Source organism: Chanodichthys erythropterus, chromosome 13 (assembly GCF_024489055.1).
Source record: "Chanodichthys erythropterus isolate Z2021 chromosome 13, ASM2448905v1, whole genome shotgun sequence".
Taxonomy (NCBI): domain Eukaryota; kingdom Metazoa; phylum Chordata; class Actinopteri; order Cypriniformes; family Xenocyprididae; genus Chanodichthys; species Chanodichthys erythropterus.
In genome coordinates, this window is record NC_090233.1 from 9637486 (window position 1) to 9657738 (window position 20253).

General features: G+C 40.0%; 36 non-coding genes across 36 annotated transcripts; all 36 read left to right on the top strand.

Moving 5' to 3' along the window:
* The first annotated feature begins 313 nt into the window (after positions 1-313).
* trnar-ucg (transfer RNA arginine (anticodon UCG)) lies at positions 314-386 on the top strand. The gene has a single exon. It is a non-coding gene; the product is annotated as a tRNA-Arg (tRNA).
* Positions 387-825: 439 nt separating this feature from the next.
* Positions 826-898, top strand: trnar-ucg (transfer RNA arginine (anticodon UCG)). Its single transcript has one exon. It is a non-coding gene; the product is annotated as a tRNA-Arg (tRNA).
* Positions 899-1121: 223 nt separating this feature from the next.
* On the top strand, positions 1122-1194 carry trnar-ucg (transfer RNA arginine (anticodon UCG)). Its single transcript has one exon. It is a non-coding gene; the product is annotated as a tRNA-Arg (tRNA).
* A 1030-nt stretch (positions 1195-2224) lies between these two features.
* trnar-ucg (transfer RNA arginine (anticodon UCG)) lies at positions 2225-2297 on the top strand. Its single transcript has one exon. It is a non-coding gene; the product is annotated as a tRNA-Arg (tRNA).
* Positions 2298-2736: 439 nt separating this feature from the next.
* Positions 2737-2809, top strand: trnar-ucg (transfer RNA arginine (anticodon UCG)). The gene has a single exon. It is a non-coding gene; the product is annotated as a tRNA-Arg (tRNA).
* A 223-nt stretch (positions 2810-3032) lies between these two features.
* Positions 3033-3105, top strand: trnar-ucg (transfer RNA arginine (anticodon UCG)). Its single transcript has one exon. It is a non-coding gene; the product is annotated as a tRNA-Arg (tRNA).
* A 223-nt stretch (positions 3106-3328) lies between these two features.
* Positions 3329-3401, top strand: trnar-ucg (transfer RNA arginine (anticodon UCG)). The gene has a single exon. It is a non-coding gene; the product is annotated as a tRNA-Arg (tRNA).
* A 439-nt stretch (positions 3402-3840) lies between these two features.
* Positions 3841-3913, top strand: trnar-ucg (transfer RNA arginine (anticodon UCG)). Its single transcript has one exon. It is a non-coding gene; the product is annotated as a tRNA-Arg (tRNA).
* Positions 3914-4136: 223 nt separating this feature from the next.
* trnar-ucg (transfer RNA arginine (anticodon UCG)) lies at positions 4137-4209 on the top strand. Its single transcript has one exon. It is a non-coding gene; the product is annotated as a tRNA-Arg (tRNA).
* A 735-nt stretch (positions 4210-4944) lies between these two features.
* trnar-ucg (transfer RNA arginine (anticodon UCG)) lies at positions 4945-5017 on the top strand. The gene has a single exon. It is a non-coding gene; the product is annotated as a tRNA-Arg (tRNA).
* A 223-nt stretch (positions 5018-5240) lies between these two features.
* Positions 5241-5313, top strand: trnar-ucg (transfer RNA arginine (anticodon UCG)). The gene has a single exon. It is a non-coding gene; the product is annotated as a tRNA-Arg (tRNA).
* Positions 5314-6049: 736 nt separating this feature from the next.
* trnar-ucg (transfer RNA arginine (anticodon UCG)) lies at positions 6050-6122 on the top strand. The gene has a single exon. It is a non-coding gene; the product is annotated as a tRNA-Arg (tRNA).
* Positions 6123-6345: 223 nt separating this feature from the next.
* Positions 6346-6418, top strand: trnar-ucg (transfer RNA arginine (anticodon UCG)). Its single transcript has one exon. It is a non-coding gene; the product is annotated as a tRNA-Arg (tRNA).
* Positions 6419-6857: 439 nt separating this feature from the next.
* trnar-ucg (transfer RNA arginine (anticodon UCG)) lies at positions 6858-6930 on the top strand. The gene has a single exon. It is a non-coding gene; the product is annotated as a tRNA-Arg (tRNA).
* Positions 6931-7814: 884 nt separating this feature from the next.
* Positions 7815-7887, top strand: trnar-ucg (transfer RNA arginine (anticodon UCG)). The gene has a single exon. It is a non-coding gene; the product is annotated as a tRNA-Arg (tRNA).
* Positions 7888-8622: 735 nt separating this feature from the next.
* Positions 8623-8695, top strand: trnar-ucg (transfer RNA arginine (anticodon UCG)). Its single transcript has one exon. It is a non-coding gene; the product is annotated as a tRNA-Arg (tRNA).
* Positions 8696-9134: 439 nt separating this feature from the next.
* trnar-ucg (transfer RNA arginine (anticodon UCG)) lies at positions 9135-9207 on the top strand. The gene has a single exon. It is a non-coding gene; the product is annotated as a tRNA-Arg (tRNA).
* Positions 9208-9646: 439 nt separating this feature from the next.
* Positions 9647-9719, top strand: trnar-ucg (transfer RNA arginine (anticodon UCG)). The gene has a single exon. It is a non-coding gene; the product is annotated as a tRNA-Arg (tRNA).
* Positions 9720-9942: 223 nt separating this feature from the next.
* Positions 9943-10015, top strand: trnar-ucg (transfer RNA arginine (anticodon UCG)). Its single transcript has one exon. It is a non-coding gene; the product is annotated as a tRNA-Arg (tRNA).
* Positions 10016-11046: 1031 nt separating this feature from the next.
* Positions 11047-11119, top strand: trnar-ucg (transfer RNA arginine (anticodon UCG)). Its single transcript has one exon. It is a non-coding gene; the product is annotated as a tRNA-Arg (tRNA).
* A 439-nt stretch (positions 11120-11558) lies between these two features.
* trnar-ucg (transfer RNA arginine (anticodon UCG)) lies at positions 11559-11631 on the top strand. Its single transcript has one exon. It is a non-coding gene; the product is annotated as a tRNA-Arg (tRNA).
* An 886-nt stretch (positions 11632-12517) lies between these two features.
* Positions 12518-12590, top strand: trnar-ucg (transfer RNA arginine (anticodon UCG)). Its single transcript has one exon. It is a non-coding gene; the product is annotated as a tRNA-Arg (tRNA).
* Positions 12591-13028: 438 nt separating this feature from the next.
* trnar-ucg (transfer RNA arginine (anticodon UCG)) lies at positions 13029-13101 on the top strand. Its single transcript has one exon. It is a non-coding gene; the product is annotated as a tRNA-Arg (tRNA).
* Positions 13102-13324: 223 nt separating this feature from the next.
* trnar-ucg (transfer RNA arginine (anticodon UCG)) lies at positions 13325-13397 on the top strand. The gene has a single exon. It is a non-coding gene; the product is annotated as a tRNA-Arg (tRNA).
* A 439-nt stretch (positions 13398-13836) lies between these two features.
* Positions 13837-13909, top strand: trnar-ucg (transfer RNA arginine (anticodon UCG)). Its single transcript has one exon. It is a non-coding gene; the product is annotated as a tRNA-Arg (tRNA).
* A 439-nt stretch (positions 13910-14348) lies between these two features.
* On the top strand, positions 14349-14421 carry trnar-ucg (transfer RNA arginine (anticodon UCG)). The gene has a single exon. It is a non-coding gene; the product is annotated as a tRNA-Arg (tRNA).
* Positions 14422-14644: 223 nt separating this feature from the next.
* On the top strand, positions 14645-14717 carry trnar-ucg (transfer RNA arginine (anticodon UCG)). Its single transcript has one exon. It is a non-coding gene; the product is annotated as a tRNA-Arg (tRNA).
* A 439-nt stretch (positions 14718-15156) lies between these two features.
* Positions 15157-15229, top strand: trnar-ucg (transfer RNA arginine (anticodon UCG)). Its single transcript has one exon. It is a non-coding gene; the product is annotated as a tRNA-Arg (tRNA).
* An 888-nt stretch (positions 15230-16117) lies between these two features.
* Positions 16118-16190, top strand: trnar-ucg (transfer RNA arginine (anticodon UCG)). Its single transcript has one exon. It is a non-coding gene; the product is annotated as a tRNA-Arg (tRNA).
* A 735-nt stretch (positions 16191-16925) lies between these two features.
* trnar-ucg (transfer RNA arginine (anticodon UCG)) lies at positions 16926-16998 on the top strand. The gene has a single exon. It is a non-coding gene; the product is annotated as a tRNA-Arg (tRNA).
* Positions 16999-17437: 439 nt separating this feature from the next.
* trnar-ucg (transfer RNA arginine (anticodon UCG)) lies at positions 17438-17510 on the top strand. Its single transcript has one exon. It is a non-coding gene; the product is annotated as a tRNA-Arg (tRNA).
* A 439-nt stretch (positions 17511-17949) lies between these two features.
* trnar-ucg (transfer RNA arginine (anticodon UCG)) lies at positions 17950-18022 on the top strand. Its single transcript has one exon. It is a non-coding gene; the product is annotated as a tRNA-Arg (tRNA).
* A 223-nt stretch (positions 18023-18245) lies between these two features.
* On the top strand, positions 18246-18318 carry trnar-ucg (transfer RNA arginine (anticodon UCG)). The gene has a single exon. It is a non-coding gene; the product is annotated as a tRNA-Arg (tRNA).
* A 439-nt stretch (positions 18319-18757) lies between these two features.
* On the top strand, positions 18758-18830 carry trnar-ucg (transfer RNA arginine (anticodon UCG)). Its single transcript has one exon. It is a non-coding gene; the product is annotated as a tRNA-Arg (tRNA).
* Positions 18831-19349: 519 nt separating this feature from the next.
* trnar-ucg (transfer RNA arginine (anticodon UCG)) lies at positions 19350-19422 on the top strand. Its single transcript has one exon. It is a non-coding gene; the product is annotated as a tRNA-Arg (tRNA).
* Positions 19423-19861: 439 nt separating this feature from the next.
* On the top strand, positions 19862-19934 carry trnar-ucg (transfer RNA arginine (anticodon UCG)). The gene has a single exon. It is a non-coding gene; the product is annotated as a tRNA-Arg (tRNA).
* The last annotated feature ends 319 nt before the right edge of the window (positions 19935-20253 follow it).

The window sequence follows — 20253 nt, forward strand, 5'->3', positions numbered from 1 at the left end:
AAGAAATACCTTTCTTCTAAAAGTGTACTGTGGCTTTGAGTCATATCTGGGTTGCATAAAAGATTCTTCTTCTTGGGGAGTGCCTACAATGTAATGCTAAGTGGTTGGAATGACAGTACTACTCTAATACATCAGATCTGCTCTAGAGAAATTGCATTTGCGGGACCAGACTTTGGAGCTAAGTATTGTGCGATTGACTCACATCTTGCTCATCAAAAACTTTCTTAAAGAGTACCACTTTTTAAAAATATTATGTAACGCTATGAAAGTAATATTCTACTGGCGCAGTACTAATTTCCTTGCTTGCAGTTGTGGCCCAGTGGCCTAATGGATAAGGCATCAGCCTTCGGAGCTGAGGATTGTGGGTTCGAGTCCCATCTGGGTCATCTGAGACTGTGCAGAAAAGCAGTTGTGTGAGGTCTCCAATCTTTAATTGATACTTTCTGTGAGGATTTGTGTGCAGTGCCTTAGTTATACATCATTGTCTCTGATTGAACTTTAAAATGATTTCCAAGAAATACCTTTCTTCTAAAAGTGTATTGTGGCTTTGAGTCATATCTGGGTGGCATAAAAGATTCTTCTTCTTGGGGAGTGCCTACAATGTAATGCTAAGTCCTTGGAATGACAGTACTACTCTAATACATCCGATCTGCTCTAGAGAAATTGCATGTGCGGGACCAGACTTTGGAGCTAAGTATTGTGCGATTGACTCACATCTTGCTCATCAAGAACTTTCTTAAAGAGTGCTACTTTTTTTAAATATTATGTAACACTATGAAAGTAATATTTTAGTGCCTCAGTACTAATTATGCGACTTGCAATTGTGGCCCAGTGGCCTAATGGATAAGGCATCAGCCTTCGGAGCTGAGGATTGTGGGTTCGAGTCCCATCTGGGTCATCTGAGACTGTGCAGAAAACCAGTTGTGTGCGTTTTAGCATTCTTTGATTTTTGATTTATACTTGCTGTGAGTATTCGTATACAGAGTTTAAGTATTGTGCGATTGACTCACATCTTGCTCATCAAAAACTTTATTAAAGAGTACCACTTTTTGAAAATATTATGCAACGCTATGAAAGTAATTTTCTAGTGGCGCAGTACTAATTATGTTGTGTGCAGTTGTGGCCCAGTGGCCTAATGGATAAGGCATCAGCCTTCGGAGCTGAGGATTGTGGGTTCGAGTCCCATCTGGGTCATCTGAGACTGTGCAGAAAAGCAGTTGTGTGAGGTCTCCAATCTTCAATTGATACTTTCTGTGAGGATTTGTGTGCGGTGCCTAAGTTACACATCATTGTCTCTGATTGAACTTTAAAATGATTTCCAAGAAATACCTTTCTTCTAAAAGTGTACTGTGGCTTTGAGTCATATCTGGGTTGCATAAAAGATTCTTCTTCTTGGGGAGTGCCTACAATGTAATGCTAAGTGGTTGGAATGACAGTACTACTCTAATACATCAGATCTGCTCTAGAGAAATTGCATTTGCGGGACCAGACTTTTGAGCTAAGTATTGTGCGATTGACTCACATCTTGCTCATCAAAAACTTTCTTAAAGTGTACCACTTTTTAAAAATATTATGTAACGCTATGAAAGTAATATTTTAGTGCCTCAGTACTAATTATGCGACTTGCAATTGTGGCTCAGTGGCCTAATGGATAAGGCATCAGCCTTCGGAGCTGAGGATTGTGGGTTCGAGTCCCATCTGGGTCATCTGAGACTATGCAGAAGACCAGTTGTGTGAGTTTTAGCATTCTTTGATTTTTGATTTATACTTGCTGTGAGGATTCTTGTACAGAGTTTAAGTATTGTGCGATTGACTCACATCTTGCTCATCAAAAACTTTATTAAAGAGTACCACTTTTTGAAAATATTATGCAACGCTATGAAAGTAATATTCTAGTGCGCCGTACTAATTATGTTGTGAGCAGTTGTGGCCCAGTGGCCTAATGGATAAGGCATTAGCCTTCGGAGCTGAGGATTGTGGGTTCGAGTCCCATCTGGGTCATCTGAGACTGTGCAGAAAACCAGTTGTGTGCGTTTTAGCATTCTTTGATTTTTGATTTATACTTGCTGTGAGTATTCGTATACAGAGTTTAAGTATTGTGCGATTGACTCACATCTTGCTCATCAAAAACTTTATTAAAGAGTACCACTTTTTGAAAATATTATGCAACGCTATGAAAGTAATCTTCTAGTGGCGCAGTACTAATTATGTTGTGTGCAGTTGTGGCCCAGTGGCCTAATGGATAAGGCATCAGCCTTCGGAGCTGAGGATTGTGGGTTCGAGTCCCATCTGGGTCATCTGAGACTGTGCAGAAAAGCAGTTGTGTGAGGTCTCCAATCTTCAATTGATACTTTCTGTGAGGATTTGTGTGCGGTGCCTAAGTTACACATCATTGTCTCTGATTGAACTTTAAAATGATTTCCAAGAAATACCTTTCTTCTAAAAGTGTACTGTGGCTTTGAGTCATATCTGGGTTGCATAAAAGATTCTTCTTCTTGGGGAGTGCCTACAATGTAATGCTAAGTGGTTGGAATGACAGTACTACTCTAATACATCAGATCTGCTCTAGAGAAATTGCATTTGCGGGACCAGACTTTTGAGCTAAGTATTGTGCGATTGACTCACATCTTGCTCATCAAAAACTTTCTTAAAGTGTACCACTTTTTAAAAATATTATGTAACGCTATGAAAGTAATATTTTAGTGCCTCAGTACTAATTATGCGACTTGCAATTGTGGCCCAGTGGCCTAATGGATAAGGCATCAGCCTTCGGAGCTGAGGATTGTGGGTTCGAGTCCCATCTGGGTCATCTGAGACTGTGCAGAAGACCAGTTGTGTGAGTTTTAGCATTCTTTGATTTTTGATTTATACTTGCTGTGAGGATTCGTGTACAGAGTTTAAGTATTGTGCGATTGACTCACATCTTGCTCATCAAAAACTTTATTAAAGAGTACCACTTTTTGAAAATATTATGCAACGCTATGAAAGTAATATTCTAGTGCCGCAGTACTAATTTTGTTGTGTGCAGTTGTGGCCCAGTGGCCTAATGGATAAGGCATCAGCCTTCGGAGCTGAGGATTGTGGGTTCGAGTCCCATCTGGGTCATCTGAGACTGTGCAGAAAACCAGTTGTGTGCGTTTTAGCATTCTTTGATTTTTGATTTATACTTGCTGTGAGTATTCGTATACAGAGTTTAAGTATTGTGCGATTGACTCACATCTTGCTCATCAAAAACTTTATTAAAGAGTACCACTTTTTGAAAATATTATGCAACGCTATGAAAGTAATTTTCTAGTGGCGCAGTACTAATTATGTTGTGTGCAGTTGTGGCCCAGTGGCCTAATGGATAAGGCATCAGCCTTCGGAGCTGAGGATTGTGGGTTCGAGTCCCATCTGGGTCATCTGAGACTGTGCAGAAAAGCAGTTGTGTGAGGTCTCCAATCTTCAATTGATACTTTCTGTGAGGATTTGTGTGCGGTGCCTAAGTTACACATCATTGTCTCTGATTGAACTTTAAAATGATTTCCAAGAAATACCTTTCTTCTAAAAGTGTATTGTGGCTTTGAGTCATATCTGGGTGGCATAAAAGATTCTTCTTCTTGGGGAGTGCCTACAATGTAATGCTAAGTCCTTGGAATGACAGTACTACTCTAATACATCCGATCTGCTCTAGAGAAATTGCATGTGCGGGACCAGACTTTGGAGCTAAGTATTGTGCGATTGACTCACATCTTGCTCATCAAGAACTTTCTTAAAGAGTGCTACTTTTTTTAAATATTATGTAACACTATGAAAGTAATATTTTAGTGCCTCAGTACTAATTATGCGACTTGCAATTGTGGCCCAGTGGCCTAATGGATAAGGCATCAGCCTTCGGAGCTGAGGATTGTGGGTTCGAGTCCCATCTGGGTCATCTGAGACTGTGCAGAAAACCAGTTGTGTGCGTTTTAGCATTCTTTGATTTTTGATTTATACTTGCTGTGAGTATTCGTATACAGAGTTTAAGTATTGTGCGATTGACTCACATCTTGCTCATCAAAAACTTTATTAAAGAGTACCACTTTTTGAAAATATTATGCAACGCTATGAAAGTAATATTCTAGTCCCGCAGTACTAATTATGTTGTGTGCAGTTGTGGCCCAGTGGCCTAATGGATAAGGCATCAGCCTTCGGAGCTGAGGATTGTGGGTTCGAGTCCCATCTGGGTCATCTGAGACTGTGCAGAAAAGCAGTTGTGTGAGGTCTCCAATCTTCAATTGATACTTTCTGTGAGGATTTGTGTGCGGTGCCTAAGTTACACATCATTGTCTCTGATTGAACTTTAAAATGATTTCCAAGAAATACCTTTCTTCTAAAAGTGTACTGTGGCTTTGAGTCATATCTGGGTTGCATAAAAGATTCTTCTTCTTGGGGAGTGCCTACAATGTAATGCTAAGTGGTTGGAATGACATTACTACTCTAATACATCAGATCTGCTCTAGAGAAATTGCATTTGCGGGACCAGACTTTGGAGCTAAGTACTGTGCGATTGACTCACATCTTGCTCATCAAAAACTTTCTTAAAGTGTACCACTTTTTAAAAATATTATGTAACGCTATGAAAGTAATATTTTAGTGACTCAGTACTAATTATGCGACTTGCAATTGTGGCTCAGTGGCCTAATGGATAAGGCATCAGCCTTCAGAGCTGAGGATTGTGGGTTCGAGTCCCATCTGGGTCATCTGAGACTGTGCAGAAGACCAGTTGTGTGAGTTTTAGCATTCTTTGATTTTTGATTTATACTTGCTGTGAGGATTCGTGTACAGAGTTTAAGTATTGTGCGATTGACTCACATCTTGCTCATCAAAAACTTTATTAAAGAGTACCACTTTTTGAAAATATTATGCAACGCTATGAAAGTAATATTCTAGTGCCGCAGTACTAATTATGTTGTGAGCAGTTGTGGCCCAGTGGCCTAATGGATAAGGCATCAGCCTTCGGAGCTGAGGATTGTGGGTTCGAGTCCCATCTGGGTCATCTGAGACTGTGCAGAAAACCAGTTGTGTGCGTTTTAGCATTCTTTGATTTTTGATTTATACTTGCTGTGAGTATTCGTATACAGAGTTTAAGTATTGTGCGATTGACTCACATCTTGCTCATCAAAAACTTTATTAAAGAGTACCACTTTTTGAAAATATTATGCAACGCTATGAAAGTAATTTTCTAGTGGCGCAGTACTAATTATGTTGTGTGCAGTTGTGGCCCAGTGGCCTAATGGATAAGGCATCAGCCTTCGGAGCTGAGGATTGTGGGTTCGAGTCCCATCTGGGTCATCTGAGACTGTGCAGAAAAGCAGTTGTGTGAGGTCTCCAATCTTCAATTGATACTTTCTGTGAGGATTTGTGTGCGGTGCCTAAGTTACACATCATTGTCTCTGATTGAACTTTAAAATGATTTCCAAGAAATACCTTTCTTCTAAAAGTGTACTGTGGCTTTGAGTCATATCTGGGTTGCATAAAAGATTCTTCTTCTTGGGGAGTGCCTACAATGTAATGCTAAGTGGTTGGAATGACAGTACTACTCTAATACATCAGATCTGCTCTAGAGAAATTGCATTTGCGGGACCAGACTTTTGAGCTAAGTATTGTGCGATTGACTCACATCTTGCTCATCAAAAACTTTCTTAAAGAGTACCACTTTTTAAAAATATTATGTAACGCTATGAAAGTAATATTTTAGTGCCTCAGTACTAATTATGCGACTTGCAATTGTGGCCCAGTGGCCTAATGGATAAGGCATCAGCCTTTGGAGCTGAGTATTTTGGGTTTCGAGTCCCATCTGGGTCATCTGAGACTGTGCAGAAAACCAGTTGTGTGAGTTTTAGCATTCTTTGATTTTTGATTTATACTTGCTGTGAGTATTCGTATACAGAGTTTAAGTATTGTGCGATTGACTCACATCTTGCTCATCAAAAACTTTATTAAAGAGTACCACTTTTTGAAAATATTATGCAACGCTATGAAAGTAATATTCTAGTGCCGCAGTACTAATTATGTTGTGAGCAGTTGTGGCCCAGTGGCCTAATGGATAAGGCATCAGCCTTCGGAGCTGAGGATTGTGGGTTCGAGTCCCATCTGGGTCATCTGAGACTGTGCAGAAAACCAGTTGTGTGCATTTTAGCATTCTTTGATTTTTGATTTATACTTGCTGTGAGTATTCGTATACAGAGTTTAAGTATTGTGCGATTGACTCACATCTTGCTCATCAAAAACTTTATTAAAGAGTACCACTTTTTGAAAATATTATGTAACACTATGAAAGTAATATTTTAGTGCCTCAGTACTAATTATGCGACTTGCAATTGTGGCCCAGTGGCCTAATGGATAAGGCATCAGCCTTCGGAGCTGAGGATTGTGGGTTCGAGTCCCATCTGGGTCATCTGAGACTGTGCAGAAAAGCAGTTGTGTGAGGTCTCCAATCTTCAATTGATACTTTCTGTGAGGATTTGTGTGCGGTGCCTAAGTTACACATCATTGTCTCTGATTGAACTTTAAAATGATTTCCAAGAAATACCTTTCTTCTAAAAGTGTACTGTGGCTTTGAGTCATATCTGGGTTGCATAAAAGATTCTTCTTCTTGGGGAGTGCCTACAATGTAATGCTAAGTGGTTGGAATGACAGTACTACTCTAATACATCAGATCTGCTCTAGAGAAATTGCATTTGCGGGACCAGACTTTTGAGCTAAGTATTGTGCGATTGACTCACATCTTGCTCATCAAAAACTTTCTTAAAGTGTACCACTTTTTAAAAATATTATGTAACGCTATGAAAGTAATATTTTAGTGCCTCAGTACTAATTATGCGACTTGCAATTGTGACCCAGTGGCCTAATGGATAAGGCATCAGCCTTCGGAGCTGAGGATTGTGGGTTCGAGTCCCATCTGGGTCATCTGAGACTGTGCAGAAAAGCAGTTGTGTGAGATCTCCAATCTTTAATTGATACTTTCTGAGAGGATTTGTGTACAGTGCCTAAGTTACACATCATTGTCTCTGATTGAACTTTAAAATGATTTCCAAGAAATACCTTTCTTCTAAAAGTGTATTGTGGGTTTGAGTCATATCTGGGTGGCATAAAAGGTTCTTCTTCTTGGGCAGTGCCTACAATGTAATGCTAAGTCGTTGGAATGACAGTACTACTCTAATACATCAGATCTGCTCTAGAGAAATTGCATGTGCGGGACCAGACTTTGGAGCTAAGTACTGTGCGACTGACTCACATCTTGCTCATCAAGAACCTTCTTCAAGAGTGCTACTTTTTTAAATATTATGTAACACTATGAAAGTAATATTCTAGTGCAGCAGTACCAATTCGGAAAACTTGCAGTTGTGGCCCAGTGGCCTAATGGATAAGCTGAGGATTGTGGGTTTGAGTCCCATCTGGGTCATCTGAGACTGTGCAGGCAAGTCATATCTTTTTATGTAACGCTATGAAAGTGATATTCTAGTGCCGCAGTATTATTATGTGACTTGCAATTATGACCCAGTGGCCTAATGGAAAAGGCATCAGCCTTCAGAGCTGAGGATTGTGGGTTTGAGTCCCATCTGGGCCATCTGAGACTGTGCTGAAAACCAGTTGTGTGAGTTTTAGCATTCTCTGAATTTTGATTTATACTTGCTGTGAGGATTCGTGTACAGAGTCTAAGTAATGTGCGATTGACTCACATCTTGCTCATCAAAAACTTTATTGAAGAGTACCACTTTTTGAAAATATTATGCAACGCTATGAAAGTAATTTTCTAGTGGCGCAGTACTAATTATGTTGTGTGCAGTTGTGGCCCAGTGGCCTAATGGATAAGGCATCAGCCTTCGGAGCTGAGGATTGTGGGTTCGAGTCCCATCTGGGTCATCTGAGACTGTGCAGAAAAGCAGTTGTGTGAGGTCTCCAATCTTTAATTGATACTTTCTGTGAGGATTTGTGTGCAGTGCCTTAGTTATACATCATTGTCTCTGATTGAACTTTAAAATGATTTCCAAGAAATACCTTTCTTCTAAAAGTGTATTGTGGCTTTGAGTCATATCTGGGTGGCATAAAAGATTCTTCTTCTTGGGGAGTGCCTACAATGTAATGCTAAGTCCTTGGAATGACAGTACTACTCTAATACATCCGATCTGCTCTAGAGAAATTGCATGTGCGGGACCAGACTTTGGAGCTAAGTATTGTGCGATTGACTCACATCTTGCTCATCAAGAACTTTCTTAAAGAGTGCTACTTTTTTTAAATATTATGTAACACTATGAAAGTAATATTTTAGTGCCTCAGTACTAATTATGCGACTTGCAATTGTGGCCCAGTGGCCTAATGGATAAGGCATCAGCCTTCGGAGCTGAGGATTGTGGGTTTGAGTCCCATCTGGGTCATCTGAGACTGTGCAGAAAACCAGTTGTGTGCGTTTTAGCATTCTTTGATTTTTGATTTATACTTGCTGTGAGTATTCGTATACAGAGTTTAAGTATTGTGCGATTGACTCACATCTTGCTCATCAAAAACTTTATTAAAGAGTACCACTTTTTGAAAATATTATGCAACGCTATGAAAGTAATTTTCTAGTGGCGCAGTACTAATTATGTTGTGTGCAGTTGTGGCCCAGTGGCCTAATGGATAAGGCATCAGCCTTCGGAGCTGAGGATTGTGGGTTCGAGTCCCATCTGGGTCATCTGAGACTGTGCAGAAAAGCAGTTGTGTGAGGTCTCCAATCTTCAATTGATACTTTCTGTGAGGATTTGTGTGCGGTGCCTAAGTTACACATCATTGTCTCTGATTGAACTTTAAAATGATTTCCAAGAAATACCTTTCTTCTAAAAGTGTACTGTGGCTTTGAGTCATATCTGGGTTGCATAAAAGATTTTTCTTCTTGGGGAGTGCCTACAATGTAATGCTAAGTGGTTGGAATGACAGTACTACTCTAATACATCAGATCTGCTCTAGAGAAATTGCATTTGCGGGACCAGACTTTTGAGCTAAGTATTGTGCGATTGACTCACATCTTGCTCATCAAAAACTTTCTTAAAGAGTACCACTTTTTAAAAATATTATGTAACGCTATGAAAGTAATATTCTACTGGCGCAGTACTAATTTCCTTGCTTGCAGTTGTGGCCCAGTGGCCTAATGGATAAGGCATCAGCCTTCGGAGCTGAGGATTGTGGGTTCGAGTCCCATCTGGGTCATCTGAGACTGTGCAGAAAAGCAGTTGTGTGAGGTCTCCAATCTTTAATTGATACTTTCTGTGAGGATTTGTGTGCAGTGCCTTAGTTATACATCATTGTCTCTGATTGAACTTTAAAATGATTTCCAAGAAATACCTTTCTTCTAAAAGTGTATTGTGGCTTTGAGTCATATCTGGGTGGCATAAAAGATTCTTCTTCTTGGGGAGTGCCTACAATGTAATGCTAAGTCCTTGGAATGACAGTACTACTCTAATACATCCGATCTGCTCTAGAGAAATTGCATGTGCGGGACCAGACTTTGGAGCTAAGTATTGTGCGATTGACTCACATCTTGCTCATCAAGAACTTTCTTAAAGAGTGCTACTTTTTTTAAATATTATGTAACACTATGAAAGTAATATTTTAGTGCCTCAGTACTAATTATGCAACTTGCAATTGTGGCCCAGTGGCCTAATGGATAAGGCATCAGCCTTCGGAGCTGAGGATTGTGGGTTCGAGTCCCATCTGGGTCATCTGAGACTGTGCAGAAAACCAGTTGTGTGCGTTTTAGCATTCTTTGATTTTTGATTTATACTTGCTGTGAGTATTCGTATACAGAGTTTAAGTATTGTGCGATTGACTCACATCTTGCTCATCAAAAACTTTATTAAAGAGTACCACTTTTTGAAAATATTATGCAACGCTATGAAAGTAATCTTCTAGTGGCGCAGTACTAATTATGTTGTGTGCAGTTGTGGCCCAGTGGCCTAATGGATAAGGCATCAGCCTTCGGAGCTGAGGATTGTGGGTTCGAGTCCCATCTGGGTCATCTGAGACTGTGCAGAAAAGCAGTTGTGTGAGGTCTCCAATCTTCAATTGATACTTTCTGTGAGGATTTGTGTGCGGTGCCTAAGTTACACATCATTGTCTCTGATTGAACTTTAAAATGATTTCCAAGAAATACCTTTCTTCTAAAAGTGTACTGTGGCTTTGAGTCATATCTGGGTTGCATAAAAGATTCTTCTTCTTGGGGAGTGCCTACAATGTAATGCTAAGTGGTTGGAATGACAGTACTACTCTAATACATCAGATCTGCTCTAGAGAAATTGCATTTGCGGGACCAGACTTTTGAGCTAAGTATTGTGCGATTGACTCACATCTTGCTCATCAAAAACTTTCTTAAAGTGTACCACTTTTTAAAAATATTATGTAACGCTATGAAAGTAATATTTTAGTGCCTCAGTACTAATTATGCGACTTGCAATTGTGGCTCAGTGGCCTAATGGATAAGGCATCAGCCTTCGGAGCTGAGGATTGTGGGTTCGAGTCCCATCTGGGTCATCTGAGACTGTGCAGAAAACCAGTTGTGTGCGTTTTAGCATTCTTTGATTTTTGATTTATACTTGCTGTGAGTATTCGTATACAGAGTTTAAGTATTGTGCGATTGACTCACATCTTGCTCATCAAAAACTTTATTAAAGAGTACCACTTTTTGAAAATATTATGCAACGCTATGAAAGTAATTTTCTAGTGGCGCAGTACTAATTATGTTGTGTGCAGTTGTGGCCCAGTGGCCTAATGGATAAGGCATTAGCCTTCGGAGCTGAGGATTGTGGGTTCGAGTCCCATCTGGGTCATCTGAGACTGTGCAGAAAACCAGTTGTGTGCGTTTTAGCATTCTTTGATTTTTGATTTATACTTGCTGTGAGTATTCGTATACAGAGTTTAAGTATTGTGCGATTGACTCACATCTTGCTCATCAAAAACTTTATTAAAGAGTACCACTTTTTGAAAATATTATGTAACACTATGAAAGTAATATTTTAGTGCCTCAGTACTAATTATGCGACTTGCAATTGTGGCCCAGTGGCCTAATGGATAAGGCATCAGCCTTCGGAGCTGAGGATTGTGGGTTCGAGTCCCATCTGGGTCATCTGAGACTGTGCAGAAAAGCAGTTGTGTGAGGTCTCCAATCTTCAATTGATACTTTCTGTGAGGATTTGTGTGCGGTGCCTAAGTTACACATCATTGTCTCTGATTGAACTTTAAAATGATTTCCAAGAAATACCTTTCTTCTAAAAGTGTACTGTGGCTTTGAGTCATATCTGGGTTGCATAAAAGATTCTTCTTCTTGGGGAGTGCCTACAATGTAATGCTAAGTGGTTGGAATGACAGTACTACTCTAATACATCAGATCTGCTCTAGAGAAATTGCATTTGCGGGACCAGACTTTTGAGCTAAGTATTGTGCGATTGACTCACATCTTGCTCATCAAAAACTTTCTTAAAGTGTACCACTTTTTAAAAATATTATGTAACGCTATGAAAGTAATATTTTAGTGCCTCAGTACTAATTATGCGACTTGCAATTGTGACCCAGTGGCCTAATGGATAAGGCATCAGCCTTCGGAGCTGAGGATTGTGGGTTCGAGTCCCATCTGGGTCATCTGAGACTGTGCAGAAAAGCAGTTGTGTGAGATCTCCAATCTTTAATTGATACTTTCTGAGAGGATTTGTGTACAGTGCCTAAGTTACACATCATTGTCTCTGATTGAACTTTAAAATGATTTCCAAGAAATACCTTTCTTCTAAAAGTGTATTGTGGGTTTGAGTCATATCTGGGTGGCATAAAAGGTTCTTCTTCTTGGGCAGTGCCTACAATGTAATGCTAAGTCGTTGGAATGACAGTACTACTCTAATACATCAGATCTGCTCTAGAGAAATTGCATGTGCGGGACCAGACTTTGGAGCTAAGTACTGTGCGACTGACTCACATCTTGCTCATCAAGAACCTTCTTCAAGAGTGCTACTTTTTTTTAAATATTATGTAACACTATGAAAGTAATATTCTAGTGCAGCAGTACCAATTCGGAAAACTTGCAGTTGTGGCCCAGTGGCCTAATGGATAAGCTGAGGATTGTGGGTTTGAGTCCCATCTGGGTCATCTGAGACTGTGCAGGCAAGTCATATCTTTTTATGTAACGCTATGAAAGTGATATTCTAGTGCCGCAGTATTATTATGTGACTTGCAATTATGACCCAGTGGCCTAATGGAAAAGGCATCAGCCTTCAGAGCTGAGGATTGTGGGTTTGAGTCCCATCTGGGCCATCTGAGACTGTGCTGAAAACCAGTTGTGTGAGTTTTAGCATTCTCTGAATTTTGATTTATACTTGCTGTGAGGATTCGTGTACAGAGTCTAAGTAATGTGCGATTGACTCACATCTTGCTCATCAAAAACTTTATTAAAGAGTACCACTTTTTGAAAATATTATGCAACGCTATGAAAGTAATATTCTAGTCGCGCAGTACTAATTAGGTTGTGTGCAGTTGTGGCCCAGTGGCCTAATGGATAAGGCATCAGCCTTCGGAGCTGAGGATTGTGGGTTCGAGTCCCATCTGGGTCATCTGAGACTGTGCAGAAAAGCAGTTGTGTGAGGTCTCCAATCTTTAATTGATACTTTCTGTGAGGATTTGTGTGCAGTGCCTTAGTTATACATCATTGTCTCTGATTGAACTTTAAAATGATTTCCAAGAAATACCTTTCTTCTAAAAGTGTATTGTGGCTTTGAGTCATATCTGGGTGGCATAAAAGATTCTTCTTCTTGGGGAGTGCCTACAATGTAATGCTAAGTCCTTGGAATGACAGTACTACTCTAATACATCCGATCTGCTCTAGAGAAATTGCATGTGCGGGACCAGACTTTGGAGCTAAGTATTGTGCGATTGACTCACATCTTGCTCATCAAGAACTTTCTTAAAGAGTGCTACTTTTTTAAATATTATGTAACACTATGAAAGTAATATTTTAGTGCCTCAGTACTAATTATGCGACTTGCAATTGTGGCCCAGTGGCCTAATGGATAAGGCATCAGCCTTCGGAGCTGAGGATTGTGGGTTCGAGTCCCATCTGGGTCATCTGAGACTGTGCAGAAAACCAGTTGTGTGCGTTTTAGCATTCTTTGATTTTTGATTTATACTTGCTGTGAGTATTCGTATACAGAGTTTAAGTATTGTGCGATTGACTCACATCTTGCTCATCAAAAACTTTATTAAAGAGTACCACTTTTTGAAAATATTATGCAACGCTATGAAAGTAATTTTCTAGTGGCGCAGTACTAATTATGTTGTGTGCAGTTGTGGCCCAGTGGCCTAATGGATAAGGCATCAGCCTTCGGAGCTGAGGATTGTGGGTTCGAGTCCCATCTGGGTCATCTGAGACTGTGCAGAAAAGCAGTTGTGTGAGGTCTCCAATCTTCAATTGATACTTTCTGTGAGGATTTGTGTGCGGTGCCTAAGTTACACATCATTGTCTCTGATTGAACTTTAAAATGATTTCCAAGAAATACCTTTCTTCTAAAAGTGTACTGTGGCTTTGAGTCATATCTGGGTTGCATAAAAGATTTTTCTTCTTGGGGAGTGCCTACAATGTAATGCTAAGTGGTTGGAATGACAGTACTACTCTAATACATCAGATCTGCTCTAGAGAAATTGCATTTGCGGGACCAGACTTTTGAGCTAAGTATTGTGCGATTGACTCACATCTTGCTCATCAAAAACTTTCTTAAAGAGTACCACTTTTTAAAAATATTATGTAACGCTATGAAAGTAATATTCTACTGGCGCAGTACTAATTTCCTTGCTTGCAGTTGTGGCCCAGTGGCCTAATGGATAAGGCATCAGCCTTCGGAGCTGAGGATTGTGGGTTCGAGTCCCATCTGGGTCATCTGAGACTGTGCAGAAAAGCAGTTGTGTGAGGTCTCCAATCTTTAATTGATACTTTCTGTGAGGATTTGTGTGCAGTGCCTTAGTTATACATCATTGTCTCTGATTGAACTTTAAAATGATTTCCAAGAAATACCTTTCTTCTAAAAGTGTATTGTGGCTTTGAGTCATATCTGGGTGGCATAAAAGATTCTTCTTCTTGGGGAGTGCCTACAATGTAATGCTAAGTCCTTGGAATGACAGTACTACTCTAATACATCCGATCTGCTCTAGAGAAATTGCATGTGCGGGACCAGACTTTGGAGCTAAGTATTGTGCGATTGACTCACATCTTGCTCATCAAGAACTTTCTTAAAGAGTGCTACTTTTTTTAAATATTATGTAACACTATGAAAGTAATATTTTAGTGCCTCAGTACTAATTATGCAACTTGCAATTGTGGCCCAGTGGCCTAATGGATAAGGCATCAGCCTTCGGAGCTGAGGATTGTGGGTTCGAGTCCCATCTGGGTCATCTGAGACTGTGCAGAAAACCAGTTGTGTGCGTTTTAGCATTCTTTGATTTTTGATTTATACTTGCTGTGAGTATTCGTATACAGAGTTTAAGTATTGTGCGATTGACTCACATCTTGCTCATCAAAAACTTTATTAAAGAGTACCACTTTTTGAAAATATTATGCAACGCTATGAAAGTAATCTTCTAGTGGCGCAGTACTAATTATGTTGTGTGCAGTTGTGGCCCAGTGGCCTAATGGATAAGGCATCAGCCTTCGGAGCTGAGGATTGTGGGTTCGAGTCCCATCTGGGTCATCTGAGACTGTGCAGAAAAGCAGTTGTGTGAGGTCTCCAATCTTCAATTGATACTTTCTGTGAGGATTTGTGTGCGGTGCCTAAGTTACACATCATTGTCTCTGATTGAACTTTAAAATGATTTCCAAGAAATACCTTTCTTCTAAAAGTGTACTGTGGCTTTGAGTCATATCTGGGTTGCATAAAAGATTCTTCTTCTTGGGGAGTGCCTACAATGTAATGCTAAGTGGTTGGAATGACAGTACTACTCTAATACATCAGATCTGCTCTAGAGAAATTGCATTTGCGGGACCAGACTTTTGAGCTAAGTATTGTGCGATTGACTCACATCTTGCTCATCAAAAACTTTCTTAAAGTGTACCACTTTTTAAAAATATTATGTAACGCTATGAAAGTAATATTTTAGTGCCTCAGTACTAATTATGCGACTTGCAATTGTGACCCAGTGGCCTAATGGATAAGGCATCAGCCTTCGGAGCTGAGGATTGTGGGTTCGAGTCCCATCTGGGTCATCTGAGACTGTGCAGAAAAGCAGTTGTGTGAGGTCTCCAATCTTTAATTGATACTTTGTGAGAGGATTTGTGTACAGTGCCTAAGTTACACATCATTGTCTCTGATTGAACTTTAAAATGATTTCCAAGAAATACCTTTCTTCTAAAAGTGTATTGTGGGTTTGAGTCATATCTGGGTGGCATAAAAGGTTCTTCTTCTTGGGCAGTGCCTACAATGTAATGCTAATTCGTTGGAATGACAGTACTACTCTAATACATCAGATCTGCTCTAGAGAAATTGCATGTGCGGGACCAGACTTTGGAGCTAAGTACTGTGCGACTGACTCACATCTTGCTCATCAAGAACCTTCTTCAAGAGTGCTACTTTTTTTTTAAATATTATGTAACACTATGAAAGTAATATTCTAGTGCAGCAGTACCAATTCGGAAAACTTGCAGTTGTGGCCCAGTGGCCTAATGGATAAGCTGAGGATTGTGGGTTTGAGTCCCATCTGGGTCATCTGAGACTGTGCAGGCAAGTCATATCTTTTTATGTAACGCTATGAAAGTGATATTCTAGTGCCGCAGTATTAATTATGTGACTTGCAATTATGACCCAGTGGCCTAATGGAAAAGGCATCAGCCTTCAGAGCTGAGGATTGTGGGTTTGAGTCCCATCTGGGCCATCTGAGACTGTGCTGAAAACCAGTTGTGTGAGTTTTAGCATTCTCTGAATTTTGATTTATACTTGCTGTGAGGATTCGTGTACAGAGTCTAAGTAATGTGCGATTGACTCACATCTTGCTCATCAAAAACTTTATTGAAGAGTACCACTTTTTGAAAATATTATGCAACGCTATGAAAGTAATATTCTAGTCGCGCAGTACTAATTATGTTGTGTGCAGTTGTGGCCCAGTGGCCTAATGGATAAGGCATCAGCCTTCGGAGCTGAGGATTGTGGGTTCGAGTCCCATCTGGGTCATCTGAGACTGTGCAGAAAAGCAGTTGTGTGAGGTCTCCAATCTTTAATTGATACTTTCTGTGAGGATTTGTGTGCAGTGCTTTAGTTATACATCATTGTCTCTGATTGAACTTTAAAATGATTTCCAAGAAATACCTTTCTTCTAAAAGTGTATTGTGGCTTTGAGTCATATCTGGGTGGCATAAAAGATTCTTCTTCTTGGGGAGTGCCTACAATGTAATGCTAAGTCCTTGGAATGACAGTACTACTCTAATACATCCGATCTGCTCTAGAGAAATTGCATGTGCGGGACCAGACTTTGGAGCTAAGTATTGTGCGATTGACTCACATCTTGCTCATCAAGAACTTTCTTAAAGAGTGCTACTTTTTTTAAATATTATGTAACACTATGAAAGTAATATTTTAGTGCCTCAGTACTAATTATGCGACTTGCAATTGTGGCCCAGTGGCCTAATGGATAAGGCATCAGCCTTCGGAGCTGAGGATTGTGGGTTTGAGTCCCATCTGGGTCATCTGAGACTGTGCAGAAAACCAGTTGTGTGCGTTTTAGCATTCTTTGATTTTTGATTTATACTTGCTGTGAGTATTCGTATACAGAGTTTAAGTATTGTGCGATTGACTCACATCTTGCTCATCAAAAACTTTATTAAAGAGTACCACTTTTTGAAAATATTATGCAACGCTATGAAAGTAATTTTCTAGTGGCGCAGTACTAATTATGTTGTGTGCAGTTGTGGCCCAGTGGCCTAATGGATAAGGCATCAGCCTTCGGAGCTGAGGATTGTGGGTTCGAGTCCCATCTGGGTCATCTGAGACTGTGCAGAAAAGCAGTTGTGTGAGGTCTCCAATCTTCAATTGATACTTTCTGTGAGGATTTGTGTGCGGTGCCTAAGTTACACATCATTGTCTCTGATTGAACTTTAAAATGATTTCCAAGAAATACCTTTCTTCTAAAAGTGTACTGTGGCTTTGAGTCATATCTGGGTTGCATAAAAGATTCTTCTTCTTGGGGAGTGCCTACAATGTAATGCTAAGTGGTTGGAATGACAGTACTACTCTAATACATCAGATCTGCTCTAGAGAAATTGCATTTGCGGGACCAGACTTTTGAGCTAAGTATTGTGCGATTGACTCACATCTTGCTCATCAAAAACTTTCTTAAAGAGTACCACTTTTTAAAAATATTATGTAACGCTATGAAAGTAATATTCTACTGGCGCAGTACTAATTTCCTTGCTTGCAGTTGTGGCCCAGTGGCCTAATGGATAAGGCATCAGCCTTCGGAGCTGAGGATTGTGGGTTCGAGTCCCATCTGGGTCATCTGAGACTGTGCAGAAAAGCAGTTGTGTGAGGTCTCCAATCTTTAATTGATACTTTCTGTGAGGATTTGTGTGCAGTGCCTTAGTTATACATCATTGTCTCTGATTGAACTTTAAAATGATTTCCAAGAAATACCTTTCTTCTAAAAGTGTATTGTGGCTTTGAGTCATATCTGGGTGGCATAAAAGATTCTTCTTCTTGGGGAGTGCCTACAATGTAATGCTAAGTCCTTGGAATGACAGTACTACTCTAATACATCCGATCTGCTCTAGAGAAATTGCATGTGCGGGACCAGACTTTGGAGCTAAGTATTGTGCGATTGACTCACATCTTGCTCATCAAGAACTTTCTTAAAGAGTGCTACTTTTTTTAAATATTATGTAACACTATGAAAGTAATATTTTAGTGCCTCAGTACTAATTATGCGACTTGCAATTGTGGCCCAGTGGCCTAATGGATAAGGCATCAGCCTTCGGAGCTGAGGATTGTGGGTTCGAGTCCCATCTGGGTCATCTGAGACTGTGCAGAAAACCAGTTGTGTGCGTTTTAGCATTCTTTGATTTTTGATTTATACTTGCTGTGAGTATTCGTATACAGAGTTTAAGTATTGTGCGATTGACTCACATCTTGCTCATCAAAAACTTTATTAAAGAGTACCACTTTTTGAAAATATTATGCAACGCTATGAAAGTAATTTTCTAGTGGCGCAGTACTAATTATGTTGTGTGCAGTTGTGGCCCAGTGGCCTAATGGATAAGGCATCAGCCTTCGGAGCTGAGGATTGTGGGTTCGAGTCCCATCTGGGTCATCTGAGACTGTGCAGAAAAGCAGTTGTGTGAGGTCTCCAATCTTCAATTGATACTTTCTGTGAGGATTTGTGTGCGGTGCCTAAGTTACACATCATTGTCTCTGATTGAACTTTAAAATGATTTCCAAGAAATACCTTTCTTCTAAAAGTGTACTGTGGCTTTGAGTCATATCTGGGTTGCATAAAAGATTCTTCTTCTTGGGGAGTGCCTACAATGTAATGCTAAGTGGTTGGAATGACAGTACTACTCTAATACATCAGATCTGCTCTAGAGAAATTGCATTTGCGGGACCAGACTTTTGAGCTAAGTATTGTGCGATTGACTCACATCTTGCTCATCAAAAACTTTCTTAAAGTGTACCACTTTTTAAAAATATTATGTAACGCTATGAAAGTAATATTTTAGTGCCTCAGTACTAATTATGCGACTTGCAATTGTGGCTCAGTGGCCTAATGGATAAGGCATCAGCCTTCGGAGCTGAGGATTGTGGGTTCGAGTCCCATCTGGGTCATCTGAGACTATGCAGAAGACCAGTTGTGTGAGTTTTAGCATTCTTTGATTTTTGATTTATACTTGCTGTGAGGATTCTTGTACAGAGTTTAAGTATTGTGCGATTGACTCACATCTTGCTCATCAAAAACTTTATTAAAGAGTACCACTTTTTGAAAATATTATGCAACGCTATGAAAGTAATATTCTAGTGCCGCAGTACTAATTATGTTGTGAGCAGTTGTGGCCCAGTGGCCTAATGGATAAGGCATTAGCCTTCGGAGCTGAGGATTGTGGGTTCGAGTCCCATCTGGGTCATCTGAGACTGTGCAGAAAACCAGTTGTGTGCGTTTTAGCATTCTTTGATTTTTGATTTATACTTGCTGTGAGTATTCGTATACAGAGTTTAAGTATTGTGCGATTGACTCACATCTTGCTCATCAAAAACTTTATTAAAGAGTACCACTTTTTGAAAATATTATGCAACGCTATGAAAGTAATCTTCTAGTGGCGCAGTACTAATTATGTTGTGTGCAGTTGTGGCCCAGTGGCCTAATGGATAAGGCATCAGCCTTCGGAGCTGAGGATTGTGGGTTCGAGTCCCATCTGGGTCATCTGAGACTGTGCAGAAAAGCAGTTGTGTGAGGTCTCCAATCTTCAATTGATACTTTCTGTGAGGATTTGTGTGCGGTGCCTAAGTTACACATCATTGTCTCTGATTGAACTTTAAAATGATTTCCAAGAAATACCTTTCTTCTAAAAGTGTACTGTGGCTTTGAGTCATATCTGGGTTGCATAAAAGATTCTTCTTCTTGGGGAGTGCCTACAATGTAATGCTAAGTGGTTGGAATGACAGTACTACTCTAATACATCAGATCTGCTCTAGAGAAATTGCATTTGCGGGACCAGACTTTTGAGCTAAGTATTGTGCGATTGACTCACATCTTGCTCATCAAAAACTTTCTTAAAGTGTACCACTTTTTAAAAATATTATGTAACGCTATGAAAGTAATATTTTAGTGCCTCAGTACTAATTATGCGACTTGCAATTGTGACCCAGTGGCCTAATGGATAAGGCATCAGCCTTCGGAGCTGAGGATTGTGGGTTCGAGTCCCATCTGGGTCATCTGAGACTGTGCAGAAAAGCAGTTGTGTGAGATCTCCAATCTTTAATTGATACTTTCTGAGAGGATTTGTGTACAGTGCCTAAGTTACACATCATTGTCTCTGATTGAACTTTAAAATGATTTCCAAGAAATACCTTTCTTCTAAAAGTGTATTGTGGGTTTGAGTCATATCTGGGTGGCATAAAAGGTTCTTCTTCTTGGGCAGTGCCTACAATGTAATGCTAATTCGTTGGAATGACAGTACTACTCTAATACATCAGATCTGCTCTAGAGAAATTGCATGTGCGGGACCAGACTTTGGAGCTAAGTACTGTGCGA